The following is an 18,216-nucleotide window of genomic DNA, read 5'->3' as shown; positions in this document are numbered from 1 at the left end:
TCTGGACTGAAAACAAGCATCCTGGGACTAGTTTTGGGCGTTCACTGCTCATCAGCACGGATAGCTTGAATACAGTGGCATGGAGAGCACAGGACCAATGTCTGGGCATACCCGTATCACTCGGGCTGACAAATGCAAAAAGAACAATTGACGGACAGAATGCAAAACAATGTCATATATTTTTCCCAGTACAGAGATCTGGGCCTAAATCCATCGCTTTTTTGCTCACCATACCATTCCACTTTGGACTGAACCATGTCAGTCTTGACCCTGCGCCCAATGAGAACATTCCAGCCCAAACTGCCAGGCCAGGTCCTCCCTAGACTGGCAACAAGCATCCTAGGACCTTTTCGGGGTTTTACCCCTCATCAGCCAGGATAGCTTGACTTGATATGGATAGGAGGGAACACACGTCTGGGCATACCTGTCCTATTTGGGGTGAAAAATGCAAAAGGAACAATGGATGGACATAATGCAGAAGAATGTCATACATTCACCCCAGTACAGACATCTGGGCCCAAATCCATCATTTTTTTGCTCCCCATGCCATTCCGGTTTGGACCCAGACAAATGCAAATCAGTCTTAATCCTGTGCCCTAATGGGAATAGTCCAGCCCGAACTAACAGGCCAGGTCCTCTCTGGACTGGAAACAAGCATCTTGGCCTGTATCGGGGTTTCACCCCTCATCAACCAGGATAGCTTGACTCTAGTGGTATGGAGAGGATGGAACCCACGTCTGGGCATACCTGTGCCATTTGGGGTGACAAATGCAAAAAGAACAATGGATGGACATAATGCAGAAGAATGTCATACATTCACCCCAGTACAGAGATCTGGGCCTAAATCCATCGCTTTTTTGCTCACCATGCCATTCCAGTTTGGAGCCAGCCAAATGCAAATCAGTCTTGTCCCTGTGCCCTAATGGGAATAGTCCAGCCTGAACTAACAGGCCAGGGTCTCCCTGGACTGGAAACAAGTATCCTTGGCCTGTTTCGGGGTTTCACCCCTCATCTGCCAGGATATCTTGACTCCAGTAGCATAAAGAGGATGGAACCCACGTCTGGGCATACCTGTCCCATTTGGGGCGACAAATGCAAAAAGAACAATAGATGGACATAATGCAGAAGAATGTCATACATTCCCCCCAGTACAGAGATCTGGGCCTAAACCCATCGTTTCTTTGCTCACATGCCATTCCAGTTTGGACCCAGCCAAATGTTAATCAGCCTTGACCCTGTGCCCTAATGGGAACAGTCCAGCCCGAACTAACAGGCCAAGTCCTCCCTGGACTGGAAACAAGCATCCTTGGCTTGTTTCGGGGTTTCACCCCTCATCAATCAGGATAGCTTGACTCCAGAGGCATAGAGAGCATGAGACTCACATCTGGGCATACCAATCCCACTCAGGGTGAAGTTCGAAAAGAGCAATGGATGGACAGAATGCAGATGAATGTCACACATTCACCCTCTTGGCTGGGCCTAAATCCATTGTTTTTTTGCTCACCATGCCGCTCCAATTTGGACCCAGCCATATGCAAATCAGTCTTAAAGCTGCGCCCATTGGGAACAGTCCAGCCCAAACTGCCAGGCCGGGTCCTCCCTGGAAAGGAAACAAGCATCCTAGGACCAATTTTGGGGTTTCACTCCTCATTAGCCAGGATAGCTTGACTCCAGTGGCATAGAGAGCATGGGACCCACATCTGGGCATACCAGTCCCACTCAGGTGACAAGTTCAAAAAGAAAAATTGATGGACAGAATGCAGATGAATGTCATACATTCACCCTCTTTGCTGGGCCTAAATCCATAGTTTTTTTGCTCACCATGCCATTCCAGTTTGGACCCAGCCATATGCAAATCAGTCCTAAAGCTGCGCCCATTGGGAACAGTCCAGCCCAAACTGCCAGGCTGGGTCCTCCCTGGAATGGAAACAAGCATCCTAGGACCAGTTTTGGGGTTTCACTCCTCATTAGCCAGGATAGCTTGACTCCAGTGGCATAGAGAGCATGGGACCCACATCTGGGCATACCAGTCCCACTCGGGGTGACAAGCTCAAAAAGAAGAATTGATGGACAGAATGCAGATGAATGTCATACATTCAACCTCTTTGCTGGGCCTAAATCCATTGTTTTTTTGCTCACCATGCCATTTCAGTTTGGACCCAGCCATATGCAAATCAGTCTTAAAGCTGCGCCCATTAGGAACAGTCCAGCCCAAACTGCCAGGCCGGGTCCTCCCTGGAATGGAAACAAGTATCCTAGGACCAGTGGCAGTTAGAGCACGGGATGCACCTCCAGGAATACCCATCCAACTCGGGGTGTCAAATGCAAAAAGAACACTACAAAAGGACACGACACCAGTTTAGAAAAATATTCAATATTTTATATATCCAAAACAAGACCAAAACAATAAGATTCCAACTTACAATACTTAAAAATATATACTTTGGGAGATATCCTTAAAATTACAGAAATATCTACAAAAAACTGTTCCTACAAGTTGGTAGCTCTGTCCTGGGCTACCGTGATGCTAAGAACAATAGACTCTAACAGTTCCAGAAGACGGCGTTAGTACGAGCCAGCAAAAGCATTGACAGACTCATCAACAGTACCGTTCTCATTGCGGCAGGCATGTTGGTGCCAGCCGCTTGTGGCAACCATCACAGTTGCATTGCAAAATGGAAGCAGTGCATGGTGCGGTGCCCTCACGATGCACTGTAGGTAGAGGCTCAGTGATGATCGTTCAGACGGCGTCAGTGAGACCAAGGCTCATGGTGCAGGACGGGGTGGTGCTCGATGCTGTGCTGGCAGGTTGTGGTGCAAGCGACAGAGCCGGTTTGCGGGAGCTGGCATTGGTCTGCCCAGATTGCTATGTGGAATGAGGCGGTGCGTCGTGAAACTTACAAGCGGTGCCCCCAGCCACGATGCGGTCACGGGTGTTGAAGTCAGCAGCAGCGACGGCATCAATGAGACCAGGATGGCGAAGTGAAGCAAGGCGGTGGGGAGTGTGGTACCCCAGGTCACAGTGCAAGCAGTGGCGTTGATGGCGGTCGGTGGCGTCGGTTAGACCAGGGTTGTGGTGCAAGATGAGGGCGGTGCGTTCTGCAGTGCCATTAGGACACAAAGCCAATGATGAATGAGTCGGTTGCGCTTCCCTTCTCTGTGGCAAATGAGACAGTGGTTCCAGAAGTGGTACGCAGAGGTTGGTGAAGTATTTGCAGTCCCTGAGACTTCAGAACAGGAGACAAGCTCTACTTCAAGCCCTAGGAGATATTCAGCACAACTAAAGGAAGTTCAGTTCAGTCCTTTCACTGCACAAGGCAGAAGCACCAACTGCAGGCCAACCCAACTAGGCAGCAACACAGCAAATGGGCAGTACTCCTCCTGGCAGCTCTCCCAGCTCCTCTTCTTGGCAGGTTTCTTGATTCCAGTGAGTTCTAAAGTTCTGGGTGAGCCCTAAGATTTCTACAAAAAATGTCCTTTGTTCTCTCAGGCAGAGAGTGTCTGTGCTTAGTCCTAACCAGTTCTGTCCTCTCTGGCTCAGCTTCCTGGCAGGAGGCGGAAACAGTATTGTTCAAAGCAGATCAGGTCCATTTAGGTGCAGGAAATCTCCTCTCACTACTCTACATGTGGCCCATGTCTATTCAGGCCAGCCCTGACTCACCCAGGAAAGGCAGGAAACACATTGACTCCCCTAGCGTCTGTCTGAAGAGAATGCACATCCCCAGCCCCTGTCAGTCCAAAGCCAGACAGTCAATCTCCAAACCCAGCAGAGGCACACAGGATGGATAAGAAAGTAAAAAATACCCAATTTCTAAAAGCGGTATTTTCAAACAAAGAACATGAAAAAATCATCTTTACTAAAATATGTATTTTTTACACTCCTGAGACCAGGCATACAAAACTCCATTCCTCTATCAGGTAACAATGGGAAGTTATGCTTATAAGATGTTATAAGTAAAACTCTCATTCTCTCCTATGGGATAGATAGCCTTGCAGTGGTTAAAAACGGAATAAACACTGTAATTAACCACCAGGACATGTCACACACACCAGTACATGTCCTACCTTTAACATACACAGCACCCTTCCCTCAGGGGTACCATGGGCCTACCTTAGGGTTGACTTATGTGTGAAAAAGGGAAGATTAGGGCCTGGCAAGTGAGTGCATATGCCAGGTCAACATGGCGGTTACAAACTGTGGCAGATCTGAGTTACCTTTTCAGGGCTACTCATGTGGGTGGCACAATCATGGCATACATGCTCCCGGCCAAGCCGGAGCTTGAAGGACTACAGCAAGTAGGAAGAGTGTGCTGGCATGCAGCCACACGAGGAGGAAGAGAAGAGTGGCAACAACGATGAGGCTGAACCACTGAATCTCACTACGGATATTCCCCTGGTGGACCACAGTCCCTCCAATGATGGGACTTTAACAGTCAATGTGTTCACATCTGATGAAGAATAGGAATGTGCCCAGAGACTGGAGGAGCAGGAACGCATTATCCAGGAGATATGGAGGAATGGTCAGCCATGTCCATTATTATTGAACCACCGGCTACAGGAAGTATCTCTTTCATTCATCCAATGGTGCCTTTCGAGTCCCTGATCTGTGCTTAAGAAAATCTATTAAGTCAGTATGCAGTTAACTCCACAGCAAATGGTTTCCTGCAGGCAGATTTTTTGCGGCTAAGAGAGAGATGGGTATTTGTGCAAATTTGCTGATGAACAGTAATTACGGGTGAAGACATGAAACCCTAACACTAACTGCCTTTCTCTTGCAGAGAGCAAGCAATTAAGTCGGGCCACTGAGACAATCAATGTCAAGTCTGCAAGCGGACTAAGGGCACCAAGCGCTGGCAGACCCCATCGACATCAATCTCGGAGAGCGTCTGAAGCTGCCTGACTTAAAGATGGCGGCCGGGTGATTCTGCCCATGGCGTAGCAGCGCGAAGCATCCACGACTTGAGCAGAGAGGCTCGGACTGTTAAGACCAGCAGGGAAGCTCTGCAACAGCAGATAACGCCTTAGCTGCAGCGAGGTAACAATCGCAACTGCGTTTGGAATAGCGACCAAATGGGCACAGCGGTTCCCTTCCATATCACCCATCAGAGCAGTGAGGGGGCCCCTCTGGAGGCCAAGATGTGGTGACCTGGCCAAGGTAACAGGGCGGAATGAATAGAGGCCCCTGCGCTGGTGATCCCAACCACCTAAGTTATAACAGGCCGTAGAATTGACTGAAATACCATCCAAAAGAGAGAGGGCACCGTGATGGCCCCCACTGGGACACTCTCTCCCCCCAAGGCAAGAATGGCCACTAATGAGGCTCCCTTATTTCACCCCTAGATGACCCAATGCGGTGATTTAATTTGCACTGGAGTTAGTTACTATGTGACCCCTACCTGGGGGATGGTCCCGCTTAGTCTAACCTTTTGGGCCCCCTTGAGGTATTTTTCTTCCAATCCCGATCTTTCAGAACTAATGTGCTTCCCAGCCCCCTGTTTGTACTTCCTGTCCCCATTCCCTCTATCCTCTATTGGGGACTTGTTCTTCTATTTTTGACTATGCAACTGTAAGTAATATAACTATGCAAAACTGTTATTCTTTTTTTTGTTTGTTTTGTTCCTCATTCGCCATTAATCTCACTTAAAATTGATCTCCAGGTGTCTGTACTTACTCTCAAGAACTGAGGAGTATAGGCTGTTAGAAGTGGGGGCCCCGCCTAGTAGTACCAGAAACACCTTGGGGATCAACAAAGAAAACCACTGAGATACCTCTTCTACCAAGCTCTAAGAGCAAGATGACATTCGCCGAAAAACCACCACAATACCTGGTAGTACACGGCTTAGCCCGAAGAGTTAAATGGCATAATCATAGGACTCTGGGAAAAAAAAAAGGGACTTCCACGATTTTACTTCGTCATCTGAGCCGCCCATCTAAGTTACAAAGGCTTCCAGAAAGCCTTCTTCTTGTCACTTCCTTGTCTGGCCAGATCCAATTTAGAAACTGCCAAAACTGAAGACTGCCAGTCCAAAAAAATGGGAGGACTTGTTTCCGTCCATTTTATACAAATTTGCCTCCTAGCTAATAAAATAGAGTAGAAAAGAAGCACTCCAGCGAGACCAGTGATTTTTTCTGCAAGGCCAAATATTATTAGAGATAGATCCATGTTAATAGTACAGCCCAAAACACTCAGAAAATCACCGACCTCTCTCCAGAAAGTGGCAAGAGAAGGACATTCCATAAACATATGTATATCGGAAGCAGAAACCTGGCCACATTTTTTACAACTAACTGGCGGCCCATTGGAAATTAATGACAATTTGTGAGGAGTAAAATAGGCCCTATGGATGGTAAACATATGGTTCCATTTTAACCAAGCTGGTTTCACAAATTCATGTACAATCTTGCATGATTTCTGCCATAATTTGGCCCAGTCCTTTGTAGGTAAAGAACCCCCCATAGTTCCTCGGCTATCTTGAATTCGCCATCTACTTCTTCCAATAGGGTTTGATACCAGAAGGAGACTTCTTTCCTACCCGGGGGCTTAGTAACAATCTGGTGTTCTAAAATGCTACCACAACCCGTAGCATTTTTTCGTGAACGAGATTGAACCCAGCTTGCGAGTTGATAATGTTTGAACCGAGAGAGTCCTCCCCCAACCTTATCCTGGAGATGTTCCCAGGAAATAAGGGTGCCTCCAAGGAGGAGGTCTCCCCAAACCGCCAGCCCCATTTCTTTTAAGGGTTTTGCCAGTCCTTCCTTTACGCACTCTGGGGTGCCGCAAAAACGGAAATTATGACTTGGAAAATAACAGAGACACAGCAGTATCACCAGCCCAGCTCCAAAATTAGGTATTTGGGAGTTTATGAGGTTCAGGATATTACAAAAATTGCAGAGATCAACTTTGATATAGTGGTAAAGGAATGTAAAAGGCTAATGAAATCTTGGGCCATACTTCCTTTGTCTATCTTGGGAAGAATTAAACTGATCAAGATGACAATATTACCAAAGATTACATTTCTTTTTAATTGCATTCCCCTTTATTTTGAAAAATCCACGATCGAAAACTGTTATTCTTGTTATTCCTGACTGCGGAGTCCTGAGCAATGTCGTTGATGCCCGGTGGAGCTGCTAGACAGCTACAGAGGAGATCTGTCCCTGGTTAACCCCCTAGGCCGTCACCTAACCAGCCGGACATTGGCCACAGTTCTTCCTGTCTCCCCGCTGTGTCTCCTTCCTTCCCCTCCCTCCGATGAAATACCGTAACATTGTTTTTTTCCTTTGTTTTACTGTGCTCTTGTAAGGGATGTAATTTGTAACTTGATGATCCTCATGTAAAGCGCTCTGATACCTCCAGGTCTAGCCAGCGCTATATAAAACTCTTCAAATAAATACAATTTAGAAATCAGTGCTGAAGACCCACTAATAGCATTTGATTTGCAGGCCCTGGCGCACTCAGTGCACTTTTTCTACAGGTTTACCATTAAATCAAATATGCCAATCATGGAACACCAATCCATAATAACAATTTACAACAGGAGCACTTGCACTTTAACACTGAACAGCAGTGAGAAAGCGCGCCGAGACACTAAACCGGGAGGTCAGAAAGCAAAAAGACAGAGGAAACATGACAAAAGATGCCAGGTCTAACAATTAGCATTCTAGAAAGCATTCTGATTCAATTTCAGGACCTGGCTTGAAGAAAATATGGGAACATTACTAGCTTGCTTTGACAGTGGAGGTTGGGGAATCTGCATTACTTGGGGTTGGGGCACATTAAAATTCTGAAATCTAGGTCTGGGTACGTTATGTTGCCTCATGGAATTACAGTTCTGAGGTGTTACAAACTCAGAATTTTGACCCTGATTTGTGTGATTACGATGACATTCACTTCCAATGCCCCAACTCATTACAGTGGTGGCATGGATTGGAATTCTTCAATGTGAGCGCATCAATTCTAGTCTACCTTGTGACAGAAATCCACCTCCACCTTGCATCACTGGAGCTCCCTGTTGATACACTCCTTGCATTGTACTACCATCAATATCTCCTTTAACTTTTTCTGCCTCATTTGAATCTCATTGTTGCAATATTTAGCATATTTCAGAATCTCGTCAACCAACGTATTCTTCCAAAAAATTAAATGCTGTTGAATCATCATAGTAATTGCAGGCTTCAATACTGTCACAAATATGCACCCAAATTGCCCCATATCTTTAGGCTCCAGTGTTTCCATTCTGCTATATTGTTTGAATGCCTGTAAAAATCTTTCATAGTATGCATGAATCATGTCTTTCCGTTCCTGAGTCGTTCGATCAATCCCTATCCTTGGGATGGCACCTTAGACTTCAACCATGTCATTACCTGTTCATACTTCCTCATCACTTTAACTGAAGGACCATTAGTCACAGGTTATCTTCTTGGCTCTCTATCTGGCCACCCTATGGCTATTTTTCATGTCACCCATAAATCACTTGGGAGCACAACATCAAACAAGGTATTTAAATCAGTCCACAAAACCTTTGACATTTTCACAAACCGCTCAACTTATTTTTACCTGTTCATTTCTAAATGACACAAGATCACTCCTACTTCACATTACATATATGTAACCTCCACTAAGTACCTCCTGTATAGGAAAACTTGTAGCCTCTGTCTCCCCGCCTCAGGGAGTTGGCAGCTCTCCCGTTGTTCTCTTGGGAGTCTTTCTCTTTGACCACTTAACGTCCCACTTCTCTAATTCAATCTACATTCGTAATTATTTCCAGGATTTGCATCTTCATTCCTGGTATTCTCATATGTTCTATGTCCTGTTCACTAAAAGCTAGTCGGTGGCTTTTCTGTAAAACCTTTGTCTGCTCCAAATCTAACTCCTTTTTCTAAACTAATTTTAATGATTGATCATGGGCCTCCCTTGCTCTTCTAATAACATCCTTACTCATAAATAAAAGCTCACTCTGCTGTTACATTTCAATTCAATCCAATGCAAGACAACCACTTATCATCTCATCCAAGTCCAACTTCAATTTTCCAACATCCTCCAAATTTACTTTCAAAGTGGACTCAAAAGTTCCCTGACTTACTTCCATACTCCCTTTCTCATTCAATGTAACACTAAGAGCTTCCAAAAAGATTTCCAGTTCCTGGACATTAAGACCTCAGGAGATGCTACCTTTACTTTAGGTGTGCTATTTTGCATACTTAAAGGTGTTTCCCAAATAAGTGAACCCAGATCTGGTAACCCCAGGAATGACCTTAGAGGTCCAAATCCAGTCTGATGCACAGATGGGTGTGCACTTGCATCACAAGGAGAACTTTCATTAATTAAGCTTAAAGGAACAAATTCCCTCACCCTTTGACTCATGGGTGTAACTTCTGATGCTTGAATTGTGAAAACCTGTTTCTCCCAACGGAACCAGGTTTATATATAGAAATCACGGGTCCAATGGTAACAGGAACTATAAGTGCATATGGAACTGTACAAACAGTGGAGGTCCCAGAAGCGCAAGTCCCTGAAATTCCTCCCATCATTTTTTGATTCACTGTAATAGCCCCATCACTCTCTGTCCTTCTTCACAGGAGAAATCCCTATCATATCAGAACTCATACTTACTGGTGCAGTAAAATATTAAGAAGCTTTATTTGATTTAAAAATATTTCGTAAAGCAAATAAAGAAAATGTTCTTAATAAGAACATACTTAAAACATTAAAAAATAAAATGGCAAAATTCATCACTGAGAAAAGGTAAAAAATTTGCAGCGCCCCCATTAAAGCAATATGACAGTCAGAGCAGTGTAATGGCACCCACGATTTCTGCCTTTGTCAGCCTTTAGTTGGATGGAACAAACAGTGGGGGGCCTCAATGAGACTAAATTGAATTAGAGGCTTTGGGGACCTTGAATTGATGATAAGCCAAGTAGATGAAAATTGTGAAGTTCATGTTTAAAGTCGTGTTCTCTGGATTCAGGGCAGCTATGATGCCCCGCATACAGTCCAGACTCCCAATTTGTACCACTTGGGCCTCAACTTTGTTCTGCGCAGGGTACAACAGTGCTGGGCAAATACATGTAACATGCTCCAGAGATTCATCTGGTTTACCACAGCCTCTGGACGCAAGATCAGCTGAGGTCCGCCAACATAATGGTAGATGTTTCAAGAAAAGCCGCTCGCCCATCCTAAGAGCCAAGAATCTTTGGTTTAGATGTAAAGAATAAGAGCAAGCCAAGGGGAGAGGATGCATCCTTTTCGCTAGGGCGGTCAATGTCAAATCTGGGGAACTGGGTTTGAGTCTAGCCAACAACGCTCAACATCTTGTGATTCTGGGAAAATCACTTAATCTCCCTGTGCCTAACAAAAATGAATGTGTCCGTCTGTAACGCAACTGGTGCTCATGTGAAGCGTTCTGATTCCTGATTACTTCTGGTCAAGTTTGCGCTATTTAAAGCGACAAAAAAAAAAAAGTGTGGCATGGGAGGGGCCAGCTGGTACGAATTGATTACTGCCCAGGCGTGCTTCCTTATGGCTAGAATCTCTCTGTCTAACAGTCTGAAGCGTACTTGAATGAGCTTTTTGAAGCTTAACTTAATAGCTTTTTTGTCAGGATTAAGAGGCCAGAAATCATCTGCTGATAGTTGTGACCAGCATTTGTTGAATTACCGCCTGTGAGTCCCACCAAAGTTATTAACGCTTATGTACAACCATGACAGGGAATCAAGGGTGCCAGCTCTAACCTGTTTCAGCTTGTGACAAAGGTTAAGAAAGGACCCCATGCTTCGCAAGGAATAGTTTTGGAAGCCCATCTTCAATCAAGTCTGGGCAGTAGACACATTTTTTGTAGCTGAAGCACCCTTTTGTAGATTTTAATCGTATAATGATTAAGGATGGTTCTGAACTTGCCGAGAGAGATCTCAAAACCGTATGGCAGGGTGGGGCCTATCTTGGCTGGATGACAGCTTGGAACAGAAGGGTAGGTTCTTTTTGAACAGGGCCTGTGGCAGGCCATTTGGGCCCAGAGCTCCGTACGATCTGGCTATAGAAAGAGTTTTTGCCAGCTTTGTGGGGGAGAAGGAGACCTCTTCCTTTGAATTTTCCTGCGCAACTTGCGGTATATTCTGCCATTTCCGGGGAGGCATTTTTTTTTTATAGAGTTTTCTTTAGTGAAAACTTGACCCGAATCGGGTATCAAAGCACTTTGCATAGCACTAATTGCGTTACATTAGAACACATTCATTTTTGTTAGGCACGGGAAGATGAAGTGATTTGCCCAGAATCACAGGATGTTCAGCGTCATTGCCAAGACTCGAACCCAGTTCCTCAGGTTCGAGGTCGACCGCCCTAGCTGTTAGGCCAACTCCTCTTCCCAGGTATTGTAGCTGGTAATGCCTTCCACTCATCCACCTGGAAGTGACCGGCAAGAAAGGTTACCCAGTCCTTCCGGTGCACTAGGCAATCTAGTATATGCACCATCGTTCTCGCCTCTCTCTTTTGAGGCGGTCGATTGGACATTATGGGCCCGATTCACAGAACTAACTTAAGACAAAATTCTAAACTTACCACCATTTTGGTATTCACAGAAGGCACTTACTCATTTTGGTATTCACAGAAGGCACTTACTCATTTCGGTATTCACAGAAGTTTGGAGTCCTAACTTTAGGACTCCAAAATGCCGTCTGTGAATACCGAAAGTCTTAAAGTTAGTATTTTTCTCAGTTTAGGAGTAGTAAAGTTAGGACTCCTAGGCCAATGAACCTTTGTAGTAGCCTGATCGGGAAAGAGGTTAGCAACAAATTTAAATCTTATGGTACAGTGTGACCATTAAGACCAATCAATAAAAGTCTGAGTCAGTAACTTGAAGTCAGAAGGTTTATTACAAACTCAAAGCCAGACTAATATAAATCAATCTCAAGAACATACTGTAAAGGAACAGGATTATCAAAGGAAGACTAAAGTGACGTACAATATTGGTCATCTACTGCAAGGAGCATACAAGAATTTTGGTGGCAGCAATGCAGAAAATAAGAAATAAGATGTTATGACTAGACAAATGGTTTTGATCCTTCTTCCCATGCATAGAAAAGATTTACAACATCTACTAACTGCTACATTAAACCATGAATAGGGGAAACCCTATTGAATCAAGGAAGCAAGAAAAGTGTCGTCATCAGAACCTCTGTAGAAGTTTTCTATGTAAGGAGTCATGAATATCATGAAGCTGCACATTTAGAGATGACAAGAGAGGCCTGTACCTCTCTTAATCTAAATGGGATCTGAACAAACCTAAGATAGGTTCACTAATTAAGATGCAAAAAGAAAATTTCAGAAATAAAACTTGAGGCATATCACAGTAGTTTCCCACTTCCCAAGAAAGAACTTGGTGCCTTGAACACTACTCTCATATTCCAGTCTCCGTGTTCAAGGCATCCTTGGATTCTTCCCTTAGTCTGATAGTACCAATTGGTAACACTCCCTTTGTTATTCATTCACATTATTTAACCTAGCCAGTTCTTCTATGCCTCAATATCTCTGAAATAACATGTGTTTTCTCTAACTAATGAACACCTTTGATCTGCACCTGCTGAGTAAAATAACATGCAGAAAAACAACTTTCACATTAGTGTTAAATGTCTTGAATGTAGGCTTAAGACCCACAATCACACTAACTTGACAGTTTTCTTTAAATACATACTAATTCTTCAATCTACATATAATGCAATAAATGAAATCTTTAATAAAGGAATCAAGCTCTTTTTTCTACTGTACTCTTATATGTTGACCAATAACTAATACATGCATTAGTCAGCCAAAACGACAACTGGTCACAATAAACGAAGAAAGCATTGAACCTACACATGATATAGTCTCAATAATCCCTGGTAAATGCACTGCATTAAATGCATTTTAGCACACCATTTTACAATCTAAACATATAAAAGATTAATATCAGTAATCCAGATGGCTATACAAAGCAAAATAGTTAATATGCGCACACATATGTCTCAAACACCCAATAAATGCACCTTCTATACCTTTAGTGCACAAAATCTCATTAGTATCATTACATCACAAAGGTACATAAGGCCAAAAGTAAACACATATATGGCCTAGCTAAAAATAAAAGGATGGAGACAAAATTACTCTACTCTGGAGGTTTGCATCATGCATGTAGCACGTTGTTTGGTGCAAACCTGGCGTAAGCCTCCCATAAATGAGACCCTGGGTTACTGGTGGACATTTGACCAATTGTATAGATAATGCAGCTATTAGGTAATGCTGTCTTCGACAATGAGGTTCCAAAGGAAAACAGTGCATATGTGCAAACACAGGGCCTCTTTTACTATATTTTGATGCATGGCAGCTCAGCAAGCCTTCCTGCTCCTCTAACGTGCATCCCAAACAAAAGGACAGGAATGAACTGTATCTACAAGATATGGCACATTCCTGTCATTCTTCTCTGCACCGGCACACAAAAAGCAGCCGTGCAACATTGGAGACACCCTTGCGCCATGTTGCAAAGGTGCCTGCGCTGCGGGGGGTGATTACTTTTGTGCAGGAAGGGACAACTTCCCTCACAAAAACAATTATTGATGGCATGTCCATCTTTCTATCCATGCTACATAATGCAGCATGCATAGACAGGGGAAACAAATAGGAGAAATCCAAAGTATTTCTCCTACTTGCGCCACTCCTACGCCTCACCTGGTGAGTTGCATGATTCTGATGCATTCCCAGCTTTACAAAAGGTTGTAAATCTGGGAATGTGTCAGGTTCCATGGAAGCTGAGTGGGAACACCCATAGGAACACCCCTGGAACGTCCCTTTCACTCAGAGTAATGTGTGAAAGGGACTCATATTTACAAGGGAATGAAAAGTCACAAGGGTGACATTACATGGCCTTGTAAATATGAGCAAGCCGTCGCATCATAAAAAGTGACGCACTTGCGGCGCAATAGTCTTATAAATTAGGCCACTGTATGCAGTGAATTTAGCATGGACCCAGGATAGATGGCATTTGTGCAAGATACATTATGAAACTTTCATTATGGAGCATGTCTCAGTTAACAGCAGTCCAGATATAACTTATAATCCATGCTCTTGCCCCAGTTACATATTAAAAGGGAGTTATCCCACAGTAAAGGGCTTCACAACTGTTTCGCCTTCCTACAAATAAGATTTGTGTTCTACAGTGTTTCAAAGGGTTTCCTTCTTGCTCCAGTTTGGCGGGAATTTCTCAGGTGTTTGCTGTACCGATTCTCCTGCTAGTTCCTTGTTGGTACCTCCAACTTCCATTAGTCCAGTCCGTTCTGTCATTCTCAAATAATTTATTTCTGCTTCTGTGTCTCCTTCAATAGTAGTTCAAAGATTACCTCCAGTACATGTTAGTAAGTCCATGGCTTTCACTGTCATATCAAAGTCATAGACAAACATCATCTAGTGACTATACTGGCAGCTCTCACTCAGAGACAGCAGCCTACCTACTCTTACACCCAAAGAAGGCATATGCTCTCAGTAGCGGCTGCTGCCAGACGGGAGTGGTGAGATGGGGAGAGGAAAGGGAAAGAAAAAGACAACCTTTTTTTTTTTAAAACACACCTCACTGCGGCCAACCATTCACTGCCTCTCCTCCATCCTCTTCCTCGAGTCCGGTCAGGCAGCAGGAAGCACTCGGGCTCCCAGGCTAGGCACAGCCAATCACGCCGTGGTTTGGCGCTCCGACAGGCAATGTGATCCTGGGCCTATTCTTCAACCAGGGTGTAATGCAGCTTGGATGGAGAACATGCAAAGTGTGCATGGCGCTTTGGAAAGCCCTAGATGGCCAGCCAAAGCGCCATGGCACTTACAAAGTACCCAACACTCCTTCCCCGGTAGTGCCCTGGCATCACAGAGCCCAGCTCCGCCGCATATCACAACTGAGGCACTGCAGTAGGAAAATAAAATGATAACAACGCCGCGTTATCATTTCGTTTTTCCTTCTTGAACCGCTGGGAGAGCAGTGGGGGGGACGCTCTGCCTCAGCGGAGGAGCCGCCACTGTCTGCTCTCCATAATTGAAGGTTGCCGCGCGGTATCCGTCTCGTCCTGATCTCACCCCCATCATCTCTCTCAGCCTCTTACTACTTGAAAGATGTAAATTGTGGTTGCGGGTTTTCAACATATCTTGATGTTGGTTGAAGTTGAAATTACTCCTTATTAGACAACATAATAATCGTAATACATTGAATGCAGCCCTAATTACTGTTTCTACGACGTCAGAACTCATTTAACGTTTTCATAAAGCGGCATTAGCCAATACTTTTTCTGGGTAAACATATGAGGAAGCTGAAAAGAGGAAGTGGGCAATTTGTGCCATGATTATGTTTCATTTTGCTTTCCAGATTGCAGCAGCAGACAAAACAAATAAACAAGTGCTGTATTACTGTTCTGTGGATCAATACTCTTCCTATCCTGTTGAACATAATCAGCTACTGCACCAACTAAAGGAAATTTTATAAACTAGAGATTAACAAGTCTGTGACCTTCACCAAGGTTTATTTGGTAACATTAGCTAGCAATTGTTTTTTAAAGTCAAACTTCGTTGAAATATGGTACTTTTTCTTAGAACTAGGTAACAAAATACACACTTGCTTATCATTCAGTATATATTGCATGGCTTCAAATTCTCACTCGTTATTTCCCAGCGATTTTGACAGAATTGGTTGAAATGCGCTTTAGCTGAAAGCAGCTGAATTACATTGTCTAGCTAGATGAGGAGTGAATGAGTCATATTGTGTAATGACACTTTATTACTTGCTTTTCTGTTCGCATCCATCTCATATCTTCAAAAACTAAAAGGAAATTCGGAATTCAAACCTTCAGAAAGTCTTCTGTTTGAACCGGTATCAAACATTTGTAAAGAATAGAAGGATAAAAGGCTGGACTTTTTTAGAATTTGAAGGCTGATGATAGGAATGTTGAATATAAGTGATATACGTCTAATTGTATAATGACAAAATCATCAAATAGCAAAATGAACTGGTCGAAATACTGTGAGTTCAAAATTTGCTTTAAAAAAGGTCATCTATTGAAAAGTTTTCTTTTCTCAAGTTATGTATGGAAAATATACTTTTCTTACAGCTTTTTACTTCTACACTTTTTAACCCTTCTATTTAATCGGTTCTGTTGTAAATTTATAAAAAGAAAACCTCTGGGTTTCAAAATAAACATTAATAGTCCTTGAAATTAGCCAATTTTCTGTTATTAGAAGCAGCTCTAGTTTGGCCACTATTCTTGTCTAATGATACGGAAGTAATTTTGTCAATTCAAGCAGCATTTTGGCATTAAGGGGGATAAACGTCAGCCTGATAGCCTACCTGCCTTGTAATGGTAACTACTTAAAACAAACCTGACTTCTTGTCTGATTGCCAGCGCTTTGTCTTGTACATGCACATGAAAAGTAAACCCTGAATTCTGTTCTTGTGAGTTAAGTTTTTGTATAAAAGAAGCGTTGTTCTGCCACACTAATTTCATATGGACAGAAAAACACATTAAACCCGGACTGTCATGGCGACTGAATAATGAATACATACATAACAAGGATTATGTCTTATATATTTTAGTTAAGTATTTGCTTATTTAACGTTTTAAACTGAGACTTGAACAGTAATAAGTTCAGATTTTTACTCAGTGTCATAGGCGTTTAAGCTCGGAAACACATTAGAAGCTTGGCGTTTGCGCTCCAGATTGCTTTGCACTCGCTTCCTGATTTGTGGGAATTATGGCTCAGCAGATAATTTTGTCACTTGCCAACCTATACACCCAGCCCTATGCAGGAGCGTTGTATATACATTTTACCAATGACACACTGAGGTTTGTGCGGCTCTCGTCCATGGAAAGGACATCCTTTAGGATTCCTCTTTGAGGGCAAGTGGCGTCACAGAAGACATCATGACAGGTAGTAGATATTGGGTAAGCCTGCAGGAACCCCCATCAAAAGAGCACCAAAATGTTGTTCTCTTGTTAATCAGGGCACACCTTATCACTCTCAATCAATCAATCAGGTTCTTGTAGAGTGCGACTACTCACCTGTTAGGGTCTCAAGGTGCTGGGGGAGGTGATCTGCGGTTCAGTTGAAGAGGCAGGTCTTGAGGTTCGTCCTGAATTGAGACAGTGACAGTGGTTGTCTGAGATGTAGAGATAGGGAGTTCCAAGTCTTTGCAGCGAGGTAGGAGAAGGATCTTCCTCCAGCCGAGGTCTTGCTGATATGTGGCCAGGGCCAGGTGGGCAGAGTGGAGATGTCTGGAGAGGCCCTGGGAATATAAATAACTGCTCGACAGTGGGGAGAAAATTCCTGCTCTGGTGGGTGGTTCCTACATGAGTTCGGCAGTGCGGGAGCGGGGCGGTCCCTCTCCCGCCAGCCAAACTTATACTTAGGCCCTTAATTAAGACTTTAAAGTTAGATGTCAGGTCTAAAATTAGGACATGATTCACAAAGGTAAACTTAGAAGTTTGCTCTAACCTTAGACCAAACATCTAAGTTTACGAATTTGGGAATTCGCAGAGGGCATTTACAAGTACATTCTTTATGTCTGGACTCAGAGCGTATATCCACCCTGAGTGCTCGTAAGTGCAGTTTCAGTCCCCAGCAATGATGGGAGCACAGCCACTCCAAAGTACCCCAGTTAAGGGTGAAACCCATCGTCAATTTCTAGAGGTGCGAGCATTTGCACACAAGTATAGTCCCACATTTAGTCTTGCGTTAATCAATCTTCCTTATTGATGAATTCTCAAATGCTCAAAACACTGTTAATTCTAGCCATCATGTGTTTTGTCTAGTCACATAAAACCTTTACTCCCTCATGGCTAGAAGAGCTCAACATAGGTAGCTATCAAATGTATTGACATAATAACATTGCACGTAACTGTGTGCGCTAAGTCACTCATGGAAACGTGCTCCCAAGTGTCAGTGATGCAGTGCAATACTTCAAATAAATTGTTTCAATTAGGGAAAATGTGGATAAAATAGTACAGTGATTGAGAAGAAAACACCTTATAACTTAGATATCAAAGACATGCCCACCAATAAGGACTGTGTAAGAAAGATGATCTGTGAGGGCCTAAATACGTTGGTAATCACCCCTGCAAGTGCGACTTAGACCCTATTTTAGACCCTATTTTAAAACTAGGTAACCCATGCTTGACTAATCCTGAAGGTGTCTTCTGTAACAGAGTGCATAAAATCATTGT

This window comes from Triturus cristatus, chromosome 5_2 (assembly GCF_964204655.1).
Source record: "Triturus cristatus chromosome 5_2, aTriCri1.1, whole genome shotgun sequence".
In the NCBI taxonomy this organism is placed as follows: Eukaryota; Metazoa; Chordata; class Amphibia; order Caudata; family Salamandridae; genus Triturus; species Triturus cristatus.
Note: the sequence above shows the minus strand (reverse complement) of the source record.